This window comes from Eulemur rufifrons, chromosome 7 (genome assembly GCF_041146395.1).
Source record: "Eulemur rufifrons isolate Redbay chromosome 7, OSU_ERuf_1, whole genome shotgun sequence".
NCBI classification, from domain to species: Eukaryota; Metazoa; Chordata; class Mammalia; order Primates; family Lemuridae; genus Eulemur; species Eulemur rufifrons.
This window is the reverse complement of record NC_090989.1, coordinates 211,871,065-211,893,302: the sequence shown is the minus strand read 5'-3', so window position 1 is coordinate 211,893,302 and position 22,238 is coordinate 211,871,065.

Below are 22,238 nucleotides of genomic sequence, written 5' to 3'. Positions count from 1 at the left end.
TAAATATTTAGTATTTATATACATTTATCTCTTTCCAGTTGAACTTATGTGAATTGGATATTAGGGATTACAGTAGAAAAAGTATGGGTAGGGCCTCTTAACCACACAGGAAAACTGAATAGCTGCTCATTTGGTGAAGGGCTACTGAGTATGGTTGTGCAAGTTGTGTACTGTACAACTCAGGGAGTACTATTCAGTTTGTAGTCTGTGTGCATGGCACCAAAGAGTCATACAGTGTATAATTTGTATGGCCACCCATGGTCATACCTGAATTGGTGTGATTTTAAGGTACATGGACAAAGTTATCTGTCCAAATCTTCCCATATGGACAATCACAGTACCTGATTATCTTGTCCAAGTACCTTTACAGGGATAAGATTAGTTTATATAAGGGACATTATCAGTGAAAAACCATACTTCAGTTAGTTAGCACATTAACTTCTCCATACTTTTTTGGTAAAAGAGACATTGTCTTTATTAGAAATCAGGATGCTAAAAGAAAAGAATACAGATCAGTTTTAATGGTGAAATAGGAAAACAGTAGAAGCTTAAGGGGCTGTTTAGCCAAGGAAGAAGCATAACGTGGTATCTTAGGCAAAAAAGAAAGTTTGAAAGCATTGAGGACTGGGTTGAGAAAACAGAGAAAGGAGGAAAAGCTTGGCATATTTCAGAATTTTTCATAGGGCTATCCTAATTATAGGGACAAATAGTCATTTAAAATTTCAATTATTCCTCCCTCCAGATTAGTAGGAAAAGGCCTACAGGAATATTTTGAAACAATTTTCCTTCTAATGCAACTTCTGCAAAGGCTAATTGTTCTTTCCAAGATTTAGCATTTCAACAAATACTTACTGGGTAGTTCTTACCTGAGAGATGTGATGGAGCATGTGCAGTGGCATATGTCACAGCTCCCCACCTCAGCTCGCTGACACTTGAGTAAGAGACGTGAGCTAAGCATGTTAACATCAGCATAAAGAGTTCTGAGGACTTAAAGAAGACAGAGGTCATATATGGTAGAGGTAGGGGAGGATCAAAGAAAGATTTTTGGTGAAGGTGCCACATGGGGTGGGTCTCAGTGGATGACACAGCTAGTAACTGGGATCAGAACTGTATTCCATGGCTCTAAAAGTCCTAAGAGTTGTGAGAATTTGGATGCATTGAAAAATTTTCAAAGATCTGAATAGAATTAAGTTTGATTAGAATTACGTTTGATTTACTCATGTTTTTATGCTATTCTTGTCACTTTTAGGAGACAAGTAGATTGAAAAAATAAGAGGCTTGTAATTATAAAGGGTAAAGGTAATATTTGGATAGGTATTGGCATAAGAACTATATTTGTGATATATCCTGAATTATCCATTTACTGTCAGGAAAATACAATTAGGTCATTTCTAGGCACACTCATGTTCAGTCTTTAGCCACCCAGACTTTATCAGAAGCATCATTCTAAACAAATAACACACAAGCTATCTTTAGTGTCATTTGCTTGTTTGTTTGTTTGTTTTGCTCAATCCCGTTGAGATCCTTTAAGATACTGTATAGAACATAACTTAGAATTGTCCTAATGGGTGAGGGAACGGGGGTAGCTATTCACCAACTTCTATCTCTCATAGGTTATTTCAGAGGTTGTCAACTACCTGGAACTTCTGTGAGCTGGTGGAATATACTCTAATGGCCACATAATGCATCCAGGGAGAGATGCAGGAAGCCATTGGCTTGTAAGGGAAGCATCCACAGGTGATCTCCAGGAGGGCTGAGGAGTATGAGTGAGGTACCAACAGAGTTTGCTAGGGTGTAAGGCTTATAAAAAGGACAAAGAAACAAAGAATAGGATTCTGTGATTAACGTGGAGTTGAATGGAGTAAAATAAGTATTTTTAATCACTAGACTTCTCAGTAATTTTAATATTTGTTATGAACAGATTAAACAGCTTTTATCAAACTTAATTGAACATGAAACACATTTTTTGAAGAGTATCTTACAAGGTTGATGGTCCCTGGAACATATTTTGTAAATATCTAATTCCTGCATTTCTCTATGTTCAAGTCACACTCCTAGGCCCTAGATGGGAGCAGGGAGATGTCAAGGTGAATCTGGCTTGAATCTTGCCTTTAGGTTGCTTATATCCAGCAGAGAGGATTGATGTGTGTGACAACAATAATAATGAAAATTAATTAATAAGGGATTCAAGGAAAGAAAGAGTATTTGTAGCTGGGACACAAGGAAGTCTTCCTGGATGAAGTGGCATTGACCTGGACTTCGAATTTAGGGTGGGTTTGGGGAACTTTAAAAGGGAGGATAGCAGCAAATTATCCTAGGCTTAGGAAACAGCATAAACAAAGACATGGAGGGCGGAATTAATGGGAAATAGTGTTCAAAAAGTCCCTTCTTATATAGATGCTCATGAAGTCTACAAAAGGTTGGCTAGATAATGAACAAAACATCATCTAAAACTTTTCTCAGTATGAAAATATGTACATGTATATGCACATACACATGCAAACATATCTTGAGAAACTTAATAATTACCTCTCCATATCGACATACAACCTTAGTCTCTTGGTTGGTAAATATACAAAATAGTTCAAAATGTCCTGGAACTGCCTGGCATTCTATGAGAAGCTCCCCTGAGATTTCTTACCACTTTCATCACATCTAGACGAGTTATAGCTTGATATCAACCAAGCAAAAGGAGGACATTGAGGACTCGACTCCCCTTCACAGAAGACTAGCAGAAGCTACTGCACTTCAGAATCTGTCAGTTTAACCCCTCCAAATGAAAAACATTGCATTCCTTCAACCTAAACAAGCCTTTGCAAATGCTTAGGTGACTACCTATAATAAAAGGCCAAGGTGTTCAATTCTCATGTCAGTGAGAGTATGAATGATTGATTTCAGTAAAACTCTGCTCCTGGTAAAACAATTCAAAACATATGCAATTATATTGTTGAAAATATACCAAGAGTTTGGGGGAAAAACTTTAATAAGGCTCCTTTTCATTTTATGAATGTTGCCTTCTAATCCTTACCCAGATGCATACATATTTTTCTTATTACCATAAAGTGATTCCAATTTTGTACTGTTATTTATTGATGTACCTTATTTTTTATGTTTCTCCATATTCTTTTTAATTTTTATTGAAGCATCTATTTTTAAAGAATAATTGTTTTTGCAAAAATAAATACTCATTATAAAAATGTCAATTGAAACTCAAAACTACAAAAAGTAAGTTAAAAAAAAAACCATCAAAATTCCACATCCAAAAATAACTACCATTAATATGTATTATACACAATTCTAGACATACTGGTATTGTGTTTCAGTGAGAAAGGTAGATCAAATGAAACAGGGGTAATTGTTGAACTTTAGGTAAATCTCTCTTTAGCAAAATATTGGTCTTCCTAAAGTGTCCCTTTAAAGTTTCTCATCAAAACAATATGGATAGACTATAAAAGTTTATATGTGCTTCAACCTTAACTTTGCCTTTAAGGATGAGAATATTAGACTTCCTCCCATTTCTCCCACCCATTTTTATTTTTGTATTATTGTATTATTATTTTAATATCATCAAGTTGTATTGCATTCACATTCTGTTCTGTAACCATAATTTTCATAGTCCTGAGTTCTTTCTTTTGATTCATCTCTTGGTTAACTAGATAAAAGGGCTCTTGAGTTTTATATACCCGAGCTCTTTCATGCTTTAGAACAGCACTGTCCACTAGAATTTTCTGTGATGATAGAAACATTCTGTACCTGTGCTGTCTAGTACAGTAACTACGAGCCATATGTGGCTATTGAGCACTTGAAATGGGCTAGTGTGACTAAGAAACTGACTTTTAAATTTTATTTAATTGTAATTAACTAGTTAATTAAAATTTAAATAGCCACATATAGCTGGTGGCTAACATACTGGCCAACAGCTCTGTCTGCATTTAATGCTTTAGCATTTCTCCACACTTTTTATATATCAAGGCTATAAAATATTGTGTCACCATTTCTATTAGAATTTTGTAGGCATTGAGTATTGTTATGAAAAATTCTGAGGGTCTTCTGAGCTTTTCTTCCTTATGTGACTTTTTTTTTTTTTTTTTTTAATTTTGAGCGATCCTGGGGAGGGCAGCTGAGCAGGGAGAAAAGGCAGCCTAGATCTGTTATAGCAGGAAGGATCCTGATATTTTGAACTATTTTCCACCTTTATTAATCAGTACTAATAACAGGATTGCATGTCCATATGGATATGCCAACATGGAAAGATTATTATATCTGCATGGTAGTTGTTCATTGCAGTTTCACGAAAGAGGAATTTAGAGAGGTTAAATAATTTGTTTATAATAAATAAATACTTAGTAAGACAAAAAAAAATAATTTGTCTAATGTTACATGGACAAGAAGTGGCAGAAAAAGGATTTGATCTGTTACTACTTTTTTCTACCACCCCATAGATTTAACTTAACAGCAAAAATCTCTTCCTAAAGATAAGATCTTATATAGAATTGTAACATATAAACTATTTTAAATTGGTTTTAGTTCTATAACTATATTTTAAATGTCAAGTTTAAAACACTGACTATTAAAAAGCCATGAGAATAATGAGGGTATTTTAATTAACACCCAAATTTGAAATCAATCAGAGGGTACGATGAGCAGTTATATTCTTACATTACTCAGCATCCAGCTTATTTCAGTCTGGTCTGGTTTTCTATATGTGGAATTCATGACTCATGCAGATAAGTAATTGTAATGTTCACTCTTTTTATTAGCATGCATTCAGCTCAGGACATTCCTCAATTAAACTGATCCAGAAACTTAAAAAGAGGAGTAATAGAAAAAAATTTGTTTTAAAGTTGAATCATAACCACATCTAAATAAATGCTTGCATTTCTTAACTTCAATAGAAAGGTCAGCCCCTAACTTAAAGCAAACATCAAAGCTATCTGTAGTATGCTATGTGTCAGTGGTTCAATTATAATTGAATAAGTGAATCCTGAGCTATGCTGAGTGCTTGGCTCAAGTGGACACCTGTGAGCCTTCCCTGGTATAGGGCTGAACAGAATATCCCATGATGTACTAGGTATTTACCCGGGTGCTTTTATATAAGTGAATTCTTAAAAGATGGATGTAGACTTATAACTTCTCCAGTTAATAATGTATTTGTAAGAAGTTCATAACATATATAAAATAAAGGAAACTTTCTTCTAATGTTTGTAAAAAATGGATTAAACTGGCAACATGAGTTAAATTTTATTGATCTTCAATGTCATGTAATCTGATAATTATATATTAAAATATATATCTTATTTCATTTTTCTAAATACAGCTTAAAATATTAAAATATGCTTAAAAATCTGTTTGAGGCCAATAACCCATAAAACACTGTTGAATACACTTTGACATACCTTGTTGCTTCTCTATCAAGGCTCACAGGTTTTGATAGTTGAAAATATTTATGCTTGTGTAGCACCTATCAAAGAACATTACCCTGAGTTTTTATGGTTCTGTTCCTAACCTTATTAGTTCACATTCTTTCTTTTGTGGCCAAGGTAAAAAGGTAGCTCATTCAGACCTGCTTGTTCTGACTTGGCAGAGTTAGAAAGGATCATTTTTCCTCGTTTCAGATCTTACAGACCTTGGAACAAAGTGTGTGTGTGTGTGTGTGTGTGTGTGTGTGTATGTGTGTGTTGTGTTATAAAAAGCTAGTATAAATTACTGGGTCAGTGGTCTAGAAAAATGGTCTAGGGTGATTATATTGACTATTAACACAAATCCTGCGTAAATATCCTTATCTGGTCAGCTCTTGCTAGAAGGGGTGCCTGAATTTTTTTCACCAGCATGAATCGACTTTTTATATCTCTGGAAAGGAATCCCAGAAGTGAACATTCCTCTCCTCTGGCTTTCTGTTCTGTTGAAATCCCAAACTTCTGTGGTTCTTCATACTATTTCTGGTCTGTGGCCCTTTCTCATCTCCTTTAATAAAGTAAGAACAGGTCCATGCAAGCAGAGGGAGCAGGGATCAGATGTGCAGAGAATAAAGTTTGAAGTATGCAGAACACAAATCACAGTGACTTCCTGTGTATGTGTGTGAGAACAGGCTTGCTCTTCTAAGTTTAGAAACAGCCCAAGTATTGGTCCAGATTATGAAATCCCTCATCAAAATGTGGGAAGAGTAAGTTATAAAGTGGAGTTTGGACACCCAAGAGAGTTATATCCTCTAAAGTTGTCTCCCATGTGCATTGTGGGATTTGGGATAGAGTCATTTATTAAATGGATGAAGATAGGGACTTTGGAGGACCTGTAGTCCACAATCTCTTTCTATAATATGGGGAAACTGAGGCCCAGTGAGGCACAATGAATGGATTCTCTAAGGCTACATAGGCCAAAGAGTGCCAGCTCATCTCTCACTTATGAAGTGCTTACTATTTAGCCAGATATTATCCTTGACTCTAGAAAAAGATAGAGCAAAGTAGACATGGCCCCTGTCCCCACAGAGCTGATTGTATTGTGTAAGAGCAGACATTTGGAGAAAAATTTCAGTACAGAGTACTAAAGGTGGGCTAGATTTTCCTAAAGTAACTTTGTCACTCCTTTTAAGCTTCTAAGGACCTACTGCTGCAACTGCTCTTGCTTCTATAATCATCAGCCAACAATGGTATGGATGATTGCTTTATTTCTCACAAAACTCCTTTAAATTAGCTACTATTATTGACTCTATCTTATGACAAAGTAAACTGAGGCTAAGAAAAGTAAACAGCTTGTCTGCAACTGTTTGGTTGTGTAACATGCTAATATAAAAGATATGATTGATTCAAATTAAAAGAAAGTACTCTCAAGAGAATGAGAAGACAAGACACAGACTAGGACAAAATATTTACAAAAGACATATCTGATAAAAGACTATTATCCAAAATATACAAAGAACTCTTAAAACTCAACAATAGGAAAATGAACGACCTGATTTAAAAATGAGCAAAAGACCTGAACAAACACCTTACCAAAAAAGCTACACAGATGGCAAATAAGCATATAAAAAGATGCTCTATGTCATGTCATTATGGAATCATAAATTAAAACAATAATGAGGTACTATTATATGCCTATTAAAATGCCTCAAATCCAAGGATTTTGAGGATGTGGAGCAACAGGAACTCCCATTCATTGCTGGTGGAAATGCAAATGGCATAGCCATTTTGGAAAACATTTTGATAGTTTCTGAAAAAACTAAACATTTTCTTGTTGTATGATGCAGCAATCTTGCTCTTTGGTATTTACACAAATGAGTTGAAAACTTAAGTCCTCAAAAAAAACCTCAAAAAAAATTGTGGTATATAGACAATGGAATATTATTTAGTGCTAAACATAAATGAGCTATCAAGCCATGAAAAGACATGGAGGAACCTTAAATGCATATTACTAAGCAAAAGAAGCCAATCTGAAAAGGTTTCATATTGTATGATTTCAACTATATGACATTCTGGAAAAACCAAAACTATGGAGACAATAAAAAAGATCACTGATTTCCAGGGGCTGGGGAGAGGGAAGAATGAATAGGAGAAGCACAAAGGATTTTTAGGGCAGTGAAACTCTTCTGTATGATACTACAGTTGTGGATATGTGCCATTATACATTTGTCAAAACCTACAGAATGTACAGCACCAAGAATGAGCCCCAGTGTGAACTATGGACTGCAGATAATAATGGTGTGTCAATGTAGGTTCATCAGTTATAAAAAATGTGCCAGTCTGGTGGTGAGTGTTGATAGTGGGGAAAGTTGTGCTTGTGGGGAGAAAGGGGTACTTTCCACTCCATTTTGTTGTGAACCTAAAACTTCTCTTAAAAAGATTAAGTCCATTAAAAAATACTTTTAGTTCCTTTGTCAAGATTCATTGAGGTTAGTATAGCAAGTGACTGGTCACAAGTCCAATGTTTTCTTTTAACCCTTATTGAGGGGGGTAACGTTTTATTTAGTAGAGCTCTAGGTGTCCTTGAATCTGCTAATCACTTCATTTATTTTAACTCCTATAAAATTTTAAGTGGAAGTCAGGAGAAGAAACTAAGGAAAAAGCCCTTAACCAAGAAGGAAAATGTTATACATCTTAAAGTTTTTTTTTTACTTTAGAAACCTTCACTATACTAAACTTCCTCATTTGAAATCTATTGTTAATGGCCTTTTCCTCCCACAGTTGAGGGTGGGCAGATCATTACCAGGCCATGCTGAATTTGAACAGGGCATACATTATGGGAAGGCCCCACTGAGTTTATTATTAATCCTGTATATAACAGGAAAAAAAACCCCAAACCTCTACACAACCCTGACCCTTTGTTTCCCGTTTGCGTTATTGTTTGTGGTGGTGTGCCGCTGCCTGGCTGACTATAAATGCCAAGTGCCCAGCCCCTTCTCTGAATTTAACACTGCAGCCGTAAATCGCTTGTCCATTTATAAATAAAATAAAATGTGGGATAGGATGGAGCTCGAGAGAGCATATTGTCTGAAACTCTTGGATCTCATTCTCAGAACAGATGTGCCAACGCTGTTTGGCAAAGTATAAATTGAACTTGATGTTAGGGCTGTTCACGGCCCTCCTGGGGCAGGTGGGCTGGGTACTTGGCTGAGATTGCCTCGGAGCATTAGAAAACCGCAATGGCCTGAGACTTTTCACGTTTGCTCCTGAAGCATTACTCTCTTCCTTGTTCTCCAGTATAGCTGTGAGGGTTGATTGGAAATAGCCAGAAGTTTTACTGATTGAGAAAAAAAAAAAGCTGGAAAACATCACATTCAGACAGTGCATAAAAAGCAGACTCTGTCTTCTCTACAGAGACAAACATAAGGAGAAAACAAATTTAATTTCTCATTAAAGCATTATATATTCTTCCTATTTGATTCAGTTTGGAAATACTAGGAGATTCTGGAAGACTGAACTTCACATGGGTTGTTCTGTATCTCTCTCTGTTAGTGATTTTTCCATGGAATTCGGGGAGTACATGGTACCTTATGAATCAGGGCTAACTGGTCATTGAACAAGAATGGTGTGGCAGTTAGGTCCTGTGTCATGGAAAGTGTAGTGGCATCTGGAGACCTGGGTGCTGCCTCCAGTTTTGTGAGTGATGAGGTACCGAACTAATGCAAGACATTCAAATGACAAGGCCTCTGACGCCTCCTGTGTGAAATCCTAGGTGCGAAGAAGGTTGAGTTAGCTTATGGCCACCGAGATTCCTTCTTGTTCTAGCTTTTTAGAGTTCTGTGGAAATGAACCGGGATGCCAGGGTCAGCTTTGATGTCCTCCTTTGAACAGTCTTCCCCACGATTTTCTGTCGGCCTAGCGAGGGGTGCACAAGGGAACTGACTTTCTTTGCCCTGCACTGCAAGATCAACAGACCACAGGAGAATCCTGATTCTCCAGCCCTACGTGGGCTACGCTTTGTCATTTAAAAAGTGTTTCTGTGTATATGAGCCTCTCAAAAATCCTCTCAGATGGGAACTGTTATTGTCTAGAGCTTACAAGTGCAGAAACTGTTTTAGAGAGACGGCCGGGCGCGGTGGCTCACGCCTGTAATCCTAGCACTCTGGGAGGCCGAGGTGGGTGGATCGTTTGAGCTCAGGAGTTCGAGACCAGCCTGAGCAAGAGCGAGACCCCATCTCTACTAAAAATAGAAAGAAATTATATGGACAGCTAAAAATATATAGAGAAAAAATTAGCCGGGCATGGTGGTGCATGCCTGTAGTCCCAGCTACTCGGGAGGCTGAGACAGGAGGATTGCTTGAGCTCAGGAGTTTGAGGTTGCTGTGAGCTAGGCTGACGCCACGGCACTCACTCTAGCCTGGGCAACAGAGTGAGACTCTGTCTCAAAAAAAAAAAAAAAAAAAAAGAGAGACAAAGCGTGCGTGAATCATCGCTAGCAATCAGGTGGTTAGTATAGCCTTAGGGGCAGAAATGACCTGGGTTTGAATCCTCTGCCATGTATTCTTCCTGTGGTCTTAGGCATTACTTAATCTCATTTCCTGCATTTGTACAGAGGAGATCATCATACTCAAAGGATGTTTTGATATAACGTGTGTAAGGAGTGCAAAAAATGTTTTTATAAATGTATGAAAGTGCTTTGCACAGTACTATCCATGGAGCAAATTCTTAAAAATGATAGCTGTAATTATTACTTTATTATTAAGTGAAGGCTCTGGGCCTTCTGATTCTACATGCATGATATTCCTACTATACCCTGCATCTGTTGGTAGCTGAGATATTTTTATGGTCTTGATTACATTAATGTTTAGAGCTCATTGTCTCTAAAAAGTGTCAATTTATGGCTAAGTCTGTCCTGTGTGTTTTGGGCCCTGCTGGAGGGCTACATTGGCCTGCTGCTGAATAGAGTGAAAGTGGGTCATAGCCTGAAAGAACTGGAACCCTCTAGTTCTGCGGCCCCCAGGCTCTGGGCCGTGGACCGGTACCAGTCCGTGGCCTGTCAGGGACCAGCCCACAGAGCTCCGCCCCCACCCCACCCCCACTGTGGAAAAGTTATCTTCCATGAAACTAATCCCTGGTGCCAAAAAGCCTGGGGACTGCTGCTCTAGCCCATACTTCTCAAGGAAAACCAACCAACCAACCCACCGCCAGTTTTTTTTTTCTTTAAGTTATTCTTTCGAAAACAATATACAGTGCTTATTTTAAATGCTTCTGGAAAAACAGAGTATAAACAAGGAAGAAATTAACAAAACATATTGCATAGTGGTCCATCCCTTACAAACAAATACAGCTCACCTGATGGTATAATTTATTTGTTTTCTTTGCAGGGAATTACTGCTGTTCTTATGGTCACAATTACTATCAGCTGTATGTACATATCAGTATCCTAAAAGTATGGGCCTCAGCTCTTGATAATCTTAATTGCAACTGTTTCATAGGCCTGATGGAATGGAGGGGAGTGGGAACACACTGGATAGCTAACTTGGCAGGTTTTAAAAACAATTTTTTTTTTTTTTCAGACTGCAAAGGAAAAGCCACAAAGTCTGAAAGCGAAGCTCAGGCTTAGAGGTTGGAAACCTGGTTCCAGCCTGTCGTTGATGCTGTGTTACCATAGATAGACCACTCATCTTCTTTGACTCTGAGTATTCCAATCTAAAAATCACTGAAGTAGGTCTTGGACTGCCCTAAGATTGATTTTCAATTCCTGAAGTCTCCTGATGTGTGACTACAAAAATGGTGCTTATCAACCTCACCAGTCTCTTCCGAGTTCACTTCTGCATGGCTGTAGATGCGTCCTGCTGTTCTCTAAATTCTAGCTATCAGAGGCAACCTAATGGACATTTTGCTGTTGTCACAAAATACGCTACATGAAAACCATGTCAAACTTGGTGGCTCAAACTACAAGTATTTATTCTTACAGATCCATAGGTCAGTTGAGGGTTGACTGAAAGAAGCTGAGCTTGGCTGGAAGGTTCTGTTGCTCTTGGCTGTGAGTGACTGGCCAACATAGCTGGGCTCAGAATGGGTGGTTAGATCCTGCTCCTCAAGTCTCTTATCCTCTTTCTGCAGCCAGTGGGGCAGAGGGGCATCTGACAGCAGAGGCACAAGAGAGAAGGCCAGTCACGCAAGGGCTCTTTCAGGCTTTGGTCACAGTGCACTTGCTAACGTGCTTTCGGCTGAAGCAAGTCACATGGTCAAACCCAAAGCCAAAGGGTAGGGTAATATACTTCACCATCTTAGAGGAGGAGTTGCAAAATCACGTGGTAAAGCAGGTGGATACACATAAGGCTGAAGAATTGGGCCACTGATGCAATCTACCAGATACCATCCTCCTTTTGGAAACGAAAATCTCCATACATTGCCTCCCACACATATTTGCACTGGTTGGTCTCAGGAAGACAGTTTCTGCCCCTGATACCTGTCTCTTGGGGAATGGAAAATCTGGATCTACCTTTCTTGGGACTCATTTTTCCTGCTAATCAGGTATCCAGGATTGCATAGATCAGTGTTACACAAAGTGGTGTTCAAGATCTGGCAGAATCAGCAACATCTGGGAGATTGGTGGAGCAAATTCTTAGGCCCCATCTCAGACCTACTGAATCAGAAACTCTGGGGATAGGACCCAGGAATCTACATGATGAAAAGCTTTCCAGGTGATTCCAATGCTCACAAAAGTTTGTAAAACACTGGCATGGATCAAATCTTTGCCGTGCTCTTCCTGGTAGCCTCACTCCTATGTTACCTTGACTTCTCTTATTTTACTGAACTGCCATCATTGGTTACCTGACTCTACTATTGGGGGTGTCAGGATGAAATTGATAACCCAAAGTAGCAGCCTTCCTTACTGGACCTGAGACCAAAATGGACTTCCAGATACTTCTATCCCACTCCAAGTCCAGACTTCTAGACCAGCATATGTAGAAAACTACAGAACAGACAACTACCCCAGCTGGTGCACTGAAGCTTCATGTGAAGCATAGAAAACAGGAATAGGAGGTCATAGGCATATGCAAATCTTAATTCTTGAACTCTGCCCAATAGATACATATTGCTAATAGATGTCATATTTGTGATATCTCGCTAATTAGATGAATCACTCGACTTCACAGCTAGAGGTGAAGAGAATAAAAGACTGCTTCCCAATACGTCTAAGACGGTGAAAGTCATATTTAATGTGGTTGTGAAATTATTGGAGAGGGAGAACAGCATTGTTCCCCTTTGTCAAGGGAGCTCCTGTCTGGGGCTGTGTCAATCTTCTTAGTAGTTTTATGCCTCTTTTAAGGTGAGAGGTACTACATCTTGTATCCATTTAGCAATTAATATAATTATATTCTTTACTGAAAATATAAAACAATATGATATCTAATATAATATAGTTTAATACAATAATAACTAAAGAAATATACTATTTCCTCATTCTTATCTCACCTGGATATAGCAAAACTGGATGTATAGGGTACAGTATCAGCACTTAACATTCTTAGGATGAAAATATCTAAAGTGTTATAACCCAACACAACTGTATGTTAACTTTGCACATCGTGTGTCACAGGGAAAGAAATGAAAGAAAATAAAGGGAAAGTAGGTAATTGCTCACAGGATAGAGGAAGATATTATCCTGCCAATTCCTTCCTGGAACTGTATGCATCATGTCCTATGTTTGTAATAGAGCACAGGGAGTCATTGCTAACAATGAATAACATTATTGGGATGACAGCAGTTTAAGTGCTAAAGAAATTTGAGTTCTGACAAACCAGGCAGACACACACAACATGAAAATGTATAATGCATCACCAGGGCTGGTTGTGTCTGTGGCAGTTAAGATACCAGTACTGATTGAGAGGCTCATCTGTTCATTTGATTGTGTCTCATGGTTTAAATCTCTCTAAAGGGAGGGCCGGGTGGAGAGAGCTAGTTTGCTCTGATTGATGGTGCAAAGAGGGGGTTTGGGTCTGCTTCTCATGTAAATGTAAGGAATAAGCTGTTCTTAGTTTGCATTGGCTTTATTATCAGAGGTAATAAATGAATGAATTCTAAAAAAGGAGACAGAATGTAAAAGCTTTGAAAGCTTTGAAAGTTGCTGTGTTAACACACAGCCAGTTACAGATACCTTTGCCAGTGTTGCTGTCACTGTTTATTTGATAACTTGATGCTTTATGGAGGAAAACTTGGAGCCACACTTGATTTTTCCCTTTTCTTTCACAGCCAAAATCATGGGACTTGCCACCTTCCTTTTCTTAATGTTTCTAGAATGCATTTTTTTTCCTTTTCATTCTTACCGTCACTATGTTATTCATCTTAACCTAATCCTCTCTCACTTTGACCTTTGCTGATTACTACCTAACTGGTCTCGGATTATTGGAAGTCCTTGCTTGATGTTGCCATTGGTGACCTTTATACCCTTTGAATCATGGAGTCTTCCATGCTCACTATCCATCACCCATGGCAATTCCGAAGGGAATGCACAGATGACCTGATGGATTATGGGACAAAAGTGTTGGGATACACACATATGCACATGCACATACACACACACACTCTCTCTCATGATTCTAAAGAATTAAGAAATTAAGATGTATTATCATTTAATATAGGGAGTGATAATGGTACCTACACTCTGTCCAAGTGTCATGTCTGGAGTTGAGGTAACCCAGGGAAAGAGAGGGAATTTCATAACAGCTGTAGATAGCAATGCCCTTGTGAACCTGTGTAACTGGGCTTACAGATTATGTCATCCAATTTCAATCAAATGAACTCCCAGAAAAATGGGCAAGTGACTTACAAAGAAATAATAAGACCATGGCAGAGCTGGAACTTTGCCTTCTTTTGGTACAAGCTCTTTATCAGCCACATAGAGGGCAGAAACAATCATGACCTAATTAGATCTAACAGAGAGTTAGCCAAAAAGAAATGGAAATTATCAAGAAGATTATTTTAATTGTTAACAAAGAATCTCTCCCACAGTGTAATCTATGCCTTGAGATATTAGCTAATGATGGTAGTAGATGTATGTAATAAATAAAAATTACGTTTGTATGTGCAATTTTTTAAGCCAGTGAGATGTACAATGAAAAGCTAGCTCACAGGGTAAGTTTCAGGCTCCTCATTGTGATACGCCAAACCATCACACCCCAGCCTCTAGCTGCAGCCTGATTAATCATCTATGCATTTCCTCATCTCACTAGACATTCCATACTATCTGTGTGACTCTGGGCAAGTCTTAACCTTTCTGGGTCTCTGTTTTCTTACCTGAAATATGTAGGAGTAGGCTAGAGGATTTTTAAAGAATTTGCCAATCCTATATAGATGCTCCTCGACTTATGATGGGACTGTGTGCCAATAAACCCATCATTGAAGTCGAAAATATTGTACGTCGAAAATGCATTTAATACCCAGATAAACCCATCATAAAGTCAAAGCATCATAAGTCCAGATGCTCCTTGATTTACAATGGGGAATGCTTTTAATGCCCAGATAAACCCATTGTGGAGCGGAAAAATCATAAGTCCAATTATGCTAAGTTAGGGACTGTCTGTGATTTGTAATAGCTCTATGTATCATGATCTAGGAAGAAGATTTTTACATATAAGTGGAGTTTATTTATTTACCAAATACAAATTTCAGAAATTTACCTACTTTTGATAAAATTTCTTTACAACATCTCACACTTCCTTTACTTCTTAAATAGAAAACCGAACATATCTGACTTTCTCATGATGACTTAGGATCATTAATATACAATTCCTTATTGCACTGTCCTCTTATATAATGATAGCTTTAAGTGCCACTGAACTATGCAGTTAATTTTCCCCAATGCTAAGTGGGTTCCCGAATGCTGTAATTCCTAATCCCCATGCCTGACTTCCTGTCTGTTTCTTACAACCAAGTTGTGAACTGGCACTTCATGTTTTTATGCGTGCTCTCCTTTTCCAGTCCCTCAACTCACAACTTGCTGATGGTGAGATGGCATGGGCTGGGAAGAGAGACCTATGTCTGAAGTAACAGTGGTCACAGAACCATTTAACCATTATGCTGTGCTTAACTGAAGAGTGAGGAAGCTGATGTTAAGATTGAGGTTCAAATCTTATTAACTCCTCTGTGCCTCAGTATCCTCATCTGAAATGGTGAAGATTCAATGAGATTCTACTTGCAACATGCTAGGCTCATGCCTGGCAGCACTAAGCACTAACACATCTTAGCAACAGCATCAATAATAATACCTAATGTTTATTAAATGATCACTATGTGACAGACTCTGTGGTAGGCACTTTACATAGATCGACTCGTTTAGTCCCCCAAAACCCTTGTGAGGTTGTGTCTCCCATTATCTCCATTTTACCTATTAGGAAACTAAGATTAGAGAGGTGAAGTAATGGCCCCAGGTTGCATACCTTGGTTTCAGCAATTTTACACACCTGCCTGGCCATCACGTGTGGGGAAGGTGCAGCAGGGATGGTGGACACTCTTCATCTTTCATCTTCCACAGGGCTGGCTACTTTCTTTCCACCTGGGCCTCTGCTGAGCACCTGGTGAACAACATCCACAATGATGTTCTCAGTTGCCTTTTAAAAACTCAGAATTGTCGTTTGTTAGTGAGATCCTCAAGGCAGAGTCTGCGTCCAGTTCATATCAAATGTTCTGAGTAGGATGAGACTTTAAATTAAATCAGCCTCCTTACTTTTTCCTTCTATGTTCTAAAAAAACTCCTCTGATTCTCTTGGCATTATAAGAAGTTGAGAGAAGCTGAGATCCTAGAAATAAATGATCTGTCAGGAAGCAATGTCACTCACCTTGTCCACTGTGGGATTCCACCTGCTGCTCCGATTGGCCAATTAACAATTCTTGGAGTAGGAGAATGTCTTAAACAGGTGATTAGGCTTTGGTCTTGATCTTTTGGCCAGGGAGGAAAAGGGAAAGGGGAGGAAAAATCAAGAATGTAACTCATGGAGCCACTCTCCAAGAATATATCATATTTTAGAACTGCTGTAATGCAACCACTTCAGATGGGAATTTGGGCGTGCTCAATTTGGAGCCAGATCCCCAGATGCATGGTGTAAAATAGTTCACAGCTGGACTTGAAAAACAGCAGGATGTGGCTATTTGCGGGGTGAGAAGTCCTCTTGATATATCAACCCAGAGCCTGGAACTATCATAACATTCTCTACCTGTCCTTCATTTGGAAAGCTGTAGAAGCAGAAAGAAGGCTGGTCTTACCTGCCTCCTTCAGTGAATAGGAAATGAACTTGTGATATAAGGTATGAAGCAGGCAACATCAGCTGTAAGAAAGTGAGCTTTGAGAAGTAATGTGCTCATTTATTCTTCTCCTCCTCTCCCCCTCTCTCTCTCCTTCTGTCCCTCCCTCTTAACTTTCTAACCCAAAATAATTAAATACAAAAGCTACTTGAGTGCAATGATAGGTTACAAATTTAAACCCACAAGAGTCAGGAACTGCAGAACTGAAAGCCCTTAGGGGGATGTTAACTTTGCCACTTTTATATCATTAGAGTAAAGCTATTCATTTAATAGCCTAATTTGTAATCACAAATACCAAGGGAAGTTTTGCTATGCCAACCCCTGGCTTCAGTTTTCCTGACTTGGTTGGTGATTTTGAATGTTGTAACCTTCAGGAATGCATATATTTAGCAATCCAGATCACTGGCAGATTAAATTACCTTTTAGCTACATTCTTCTCAGCTCTATACCCTTCTCGGTATGTAATAATAAACTTGGCAAAGTCTAATGAAGGCACATCTATAAAAGTAAGATTAAATAACCCCATCGTGATGTTCCCATTTATTTAGCTGATTTGTGTGGCCTAATGAAGGTTTATTTTTACCTAGAGGATAGTCACAGGGAGCCATGAGTTAATCAGTGATAAAGAGTCTGTTTAGAATTTCTCCCTAAAGGACCCCTCCGCACAATTGAGTGCACTAAGGGCCCCAGTTAATGCACCTATACCTTTTGTCCCCTGAGTTTGTAGCCTCTTCTCACTCCACAGTGGGCTTGATCATATGATTCACTTTAGCCAGTGATTTGCTTTAGCAAATGGGACAGAAGCAGAGGCCTGAAACGCACTTGCGATTTTCTGCTTGTTCTCTTGAGAATGCACGGGGGCTAGCTTCTGGATTTATAAAAGAGAGCCAGGTCATTCCAGCCAAGGCCATCCTAGGCAAAGCAGCCCCCAGCCCACACTCCGGCTGACTGTATGCACATGAATGAGTGTGGCTGTGACCACCCAAACCTGGCTGGATCGGGAGAACCACGCAGCCAACCTGTAGACGCAAAACAAATAATTAGGTCATGTTGTTTAAAGCAAACAGCTTTGGCATGTTTGGAACACAGCATTTTTGTGACAATAGATAATTGGCACACCGACCCATAAGCTTTCTAACATTGGAAAAGGAGGAGTAGACCTCACTCGCTTTACAATAGTTTCTTTCGGGGTTAGGAGCCTCATATGGTAGAATCAGAACTTCTGGCATTAAACCCTCCCTGCGGTTCCACAGCCCTGCTCGTAGGTGTTGCAGCACCACTTTGTATTTCCACTGCTGTTTCATGCAGCAGGGAGAACTGCTATTCAGAAACACCTAGTGGGAGCCCTGGTTCCCGCGGCTTGCCCCCGCACCCCCCACTTCTGTTCCCATCCCCTTTCCCATTTGAGACTCGGCTAGAGGAAGCAGCAGCTCTGCCAGTCTTAGATGATCTTGTGAATGAGGTCTTCAATTCCCCATCTAAAAATGTGTTAAAGGCAGAAGAGTTTCCCGACACGCAGCAGCAGGGAAGAAAGCCCCTGTAAGAAGCAGCCTTCCACTTGACGGTGCGTCTTGAAAGGCTTCATCAACAACCCCCAATTACTGCCAAGAAGCGCCCTGTCTCTTCAGAATGAGGACAAATCGTCTCCTCTCATCCCGACTCAAAGGTCCCAAAGCACCAGATTCACACACCAAAAAATTCATTTCTGACTACAGAGGGTTTTAATGATTTTATTATATGCCTCACAATCTGTTCCTAAATCTGTTCCCACGTAGTTTACATTCACCGGTTAATAGCCGGAGTTAAGGACCTTTGTATGGGGCATTAAAGATGATAATGAGGGAATAAGCTCCATTAGAATGACCATCTTTGATGAAAATGTACATTGAGAATGTCTGATCAAGTATATTAGATTTATTGTTCCAGGCTAATTTGTTTTGATATTTTCTGAGTCAGGGGAGAACTCCAGCTTGGACAAAAGTAAACATCACTTTTAATAACCAATAGCATATATTTAGAAATTGGAAATCTATGGTGATAATTCTCTATTTACATGGAAAGCATCAAAGGTGGCTGAGAGTACAACTGCTGGAAGTTTAGCATTTTCTGTAAAACAATGACAGTGCTCTGAAAGGTAAGTTTGAAAGGTGCTTGGGCCTTTGGCTGATAGGAGGTTGCTAAATGCCAGTTATGGGTACTCCAAGCAAAGAGCAAAGAGTGGCCCACAGACTTGTCTCAGAAAACATCCCTACAAAATATAGGAATCTTGCATTGCCTGATTGAACTTTATGTATTTATTTCTTACTACAGAATTGTTACTGCTTCATTGTGCATGTCCTCCTCTTCCAATCTCTCAACTTCCAACTTGCTGACGGTAAGGTAGCATGGGCTGGGTGCCCACGCAGAGCTGGTGGGTGGGGTGTGGAGTTAGCCAGACCTGTGTTCAAATTCATTATTCACCATTTATTAGCTGCATGACCTTGGACAGCTCTGAGTTTCAAGAATCCCATTTGTAAAGTGGGAAAATGGAAAGGTGATAGCTAACATGGTTTATTATGAAGATTAAATAAGATAATGTATGTGTGTCTGGGGTGGGGTCTAGAATAGTGGAGGCGCTTGATAAATATTCATGTTCCATCTTGCCCTGCTTTCCCCTATGTTCTAACATTTAGAGAAGCTCATAGTGTGCTGTCACAGAGAGGACTGGGCATGGGAGATATTTTTTAGTACTCAGAATCCTTAGGGCAGCTCTACATGAAGCCAGCAGCTAACTAATGAAGCCTGATTTCTTGGGCATTCGCCTCTTATGGCTGACTGACTTGTTAACTGAATTATTCAAAGATTTTCATAATATGTTTGAATTTCTTATATCCATTCAGTGGCTAATGATTCCTAGCCAGGCCTGGGGCCTCACTTGAGAGAGAAAAACAGATCTGTTCAAAAGATGAGAATTTTTTTTTTAATTTAAGCAAAGGATTATTATATCCTGATGGATACCTGCAATTATTAGTTTGGGCTCATTTGAAATGAGATGATTGGGTAGTGACAGTGAATCTAGACAGACAGGCTGGGAAAGGAGTTGCTTTATGGGTTTATTTTCATAGGAATTCTAACAGCTGATGATCACAGAGTGGATGAAGTTCAATACCTGAGTATTATATAGGCTGCAGGGGGAAAGGTTATGTTGGTCATTTTGAAGCCAAAAGCAAAATCTGAATTTTCCCCACTTGTCTAACCTCCCACTAATGCCATTATTTTATATGAGCATTAAGGTTAAAAATATGATCTATAAAGATGTCGTATCAATTTAGGATGCTCCTGTTATAAGCTCCCAGCTCTTGTGCTGAGCTCTGGACCATCCGTCCATCACCATGAGGTGCTGTTTAGCTTCCTCTAAGGTGTTTTGTGCCTGTTTTTAAATACAAATATGTATAAGATATTCCCGGAGCTATCTCTAGACCTGCGCCGCTGAAGAACGACCCTATTTGAAGTAACTGCTGGGTCCGCATTAAAAATACAGTGAGAACAAATTGTTCCTGACTTTGGGTAACATTTTTCTACTTTAATAAGAAAGAATTGTGGATTGGATGTGTTATCAAGAAGGAAGCTATTCCTCTCTTTATCCTAATTATTTTCTTCTCCCATTCAGAAATGTTTGTGGGATGCAAAATGAAACACAAAATTTAAAAAAAAGTTCACCTTTTAAATTTTGGTATACTCTCAAACCAAGAAGAACTCATTTTCTTTTCCCCCTTGGTAGCTACTTGGCCATATAGGAAAAGGTCTGTGGGTAGGTAGGTGCCTTCCTATTTAAAGGAGAAAAGTGGGCAGGAGGGAGAGGGAAGGAGGGGAGGGACAAAAACCTACCTAACGAGTACAATGAACGTTCTTTGGGTGATGGGCACACCTATAGATGGGACCCACACATGACAAAAGCAATGCATGCAACCTAAAACATTTGTATCCCCTTAATATTTTGAAATAAAAAAAAAGGAGAAAAGTAGGAAAGGAGAGTGCCCAGATTGAAGGGGTATACATGTGTAACCATTAAGAGTTAGAATAGCTTTACCTCTATAATTCAGGTGCCATGTTAGCAAAACTTTTATACCCATCTGTGAGCCATTCCTCTCCAAAATGTTGATTTTTTTTTTTACCCCTGCATGTATCCTCTGAAGATGGTTGGTTTCTTGGGAATTTTTAAAAACTGAAGTATTCATTCTGTATGTTCTTAGTGATATTATCTGTCAAGAGCACCAGTGTTTTCCAGATTGTTTTTCTTTTCCAAGAAACAGTGTATTTTGGGAACCATTTCATCTCAAGGGAATGTCAGAGGAGAAACATGTGTGCCAGATTAGTGGCTCCCAGATAGTAGGACAGGGACTTCGAGAGTGAAGAGCTGTGGAAAGAGGCCAAAGGTTTGTAAACTTCCTAAGCACCTAATGCAAAATGTGCCTTTCACATGGAGGCTTAGTTCTTTGTTTTCAAGGGTATGTATTTGGTTATTCGTAAGAAAATACAAATTCACTTACACCTATTGCTGAATTCTGAATAGCTTTTTGTCAGTTATGTTTTCCCAATCAATGTTTACTAAAAGCATACTTATTGCATGTAATTTTTAAAGTAAAATTGGAGCCCGCATGTTGGAAATGTTGGGGAATCCCTGTGTTCCTTAATAACCCCCTTTAATTCTTAATAGCTTTATAATGTGGATGACGAACTATCTGGTCATCCTGTGGCCAAGATCCACACAATGGAGGATTCTCCAAATCTAGGAAGAGGGTTCAGGTTATAGATGAACATAAAATGAAAAATACCCACTCCCATTTTCTGTTGGCTGTCAGATATCCACAAACACTTTTCTTTCTGTACTTACACCCTAAAAAGACAACTGTATCTACCTAATAAAATGCACATAATGGGTGGCCCTGAATCTTGTCAGTTACTTCATCCCACTCCAAACCCAGAATATCCAGGGGTTGCTTATTCCTTTTCCGGATCTATCCTGAACTTCTTTTCATTTTCTGCAATTTGAGGGATAAACTATAAAGTTAGCCACTTCGAACACAATCCATATGCAATAATTAGGGGAGGAAGGACAAGGAAAATTAGTTAGTGTCTAAGTATGAATATGACATAACAAAGAGGGATAAAGATATATTAGAGGCTATTGTCCTCAAATCTGAGCTGGCACCTTCCCCTTATACTTGCTACCTTTCTGTGTCTGGATATTCAATCCTGGGTTATGAATACTCTCTGAATATTCTTTCATATGTATCTTTCTTCTTCAAGATTCAAAAGTCTGAGCAGTACTGGTGAAGCCAACATAATGAGCCAATGCCTGAACTGCCACAGAGAGGGGTGAGGGGATGTCTGCCTCTCTCTTCAGTGGTGTGAGACAAGGTGCTGCTTCGCACGGAACACACATAGTAGTGGATGCTCTCCCCAGGTAGGAAAGGGAACAAATGTTCATTACTGTCTTTCATGTAATACTTTATAGAAATTGGAAAAAAAAAAGATATTGGTAAATAGAGG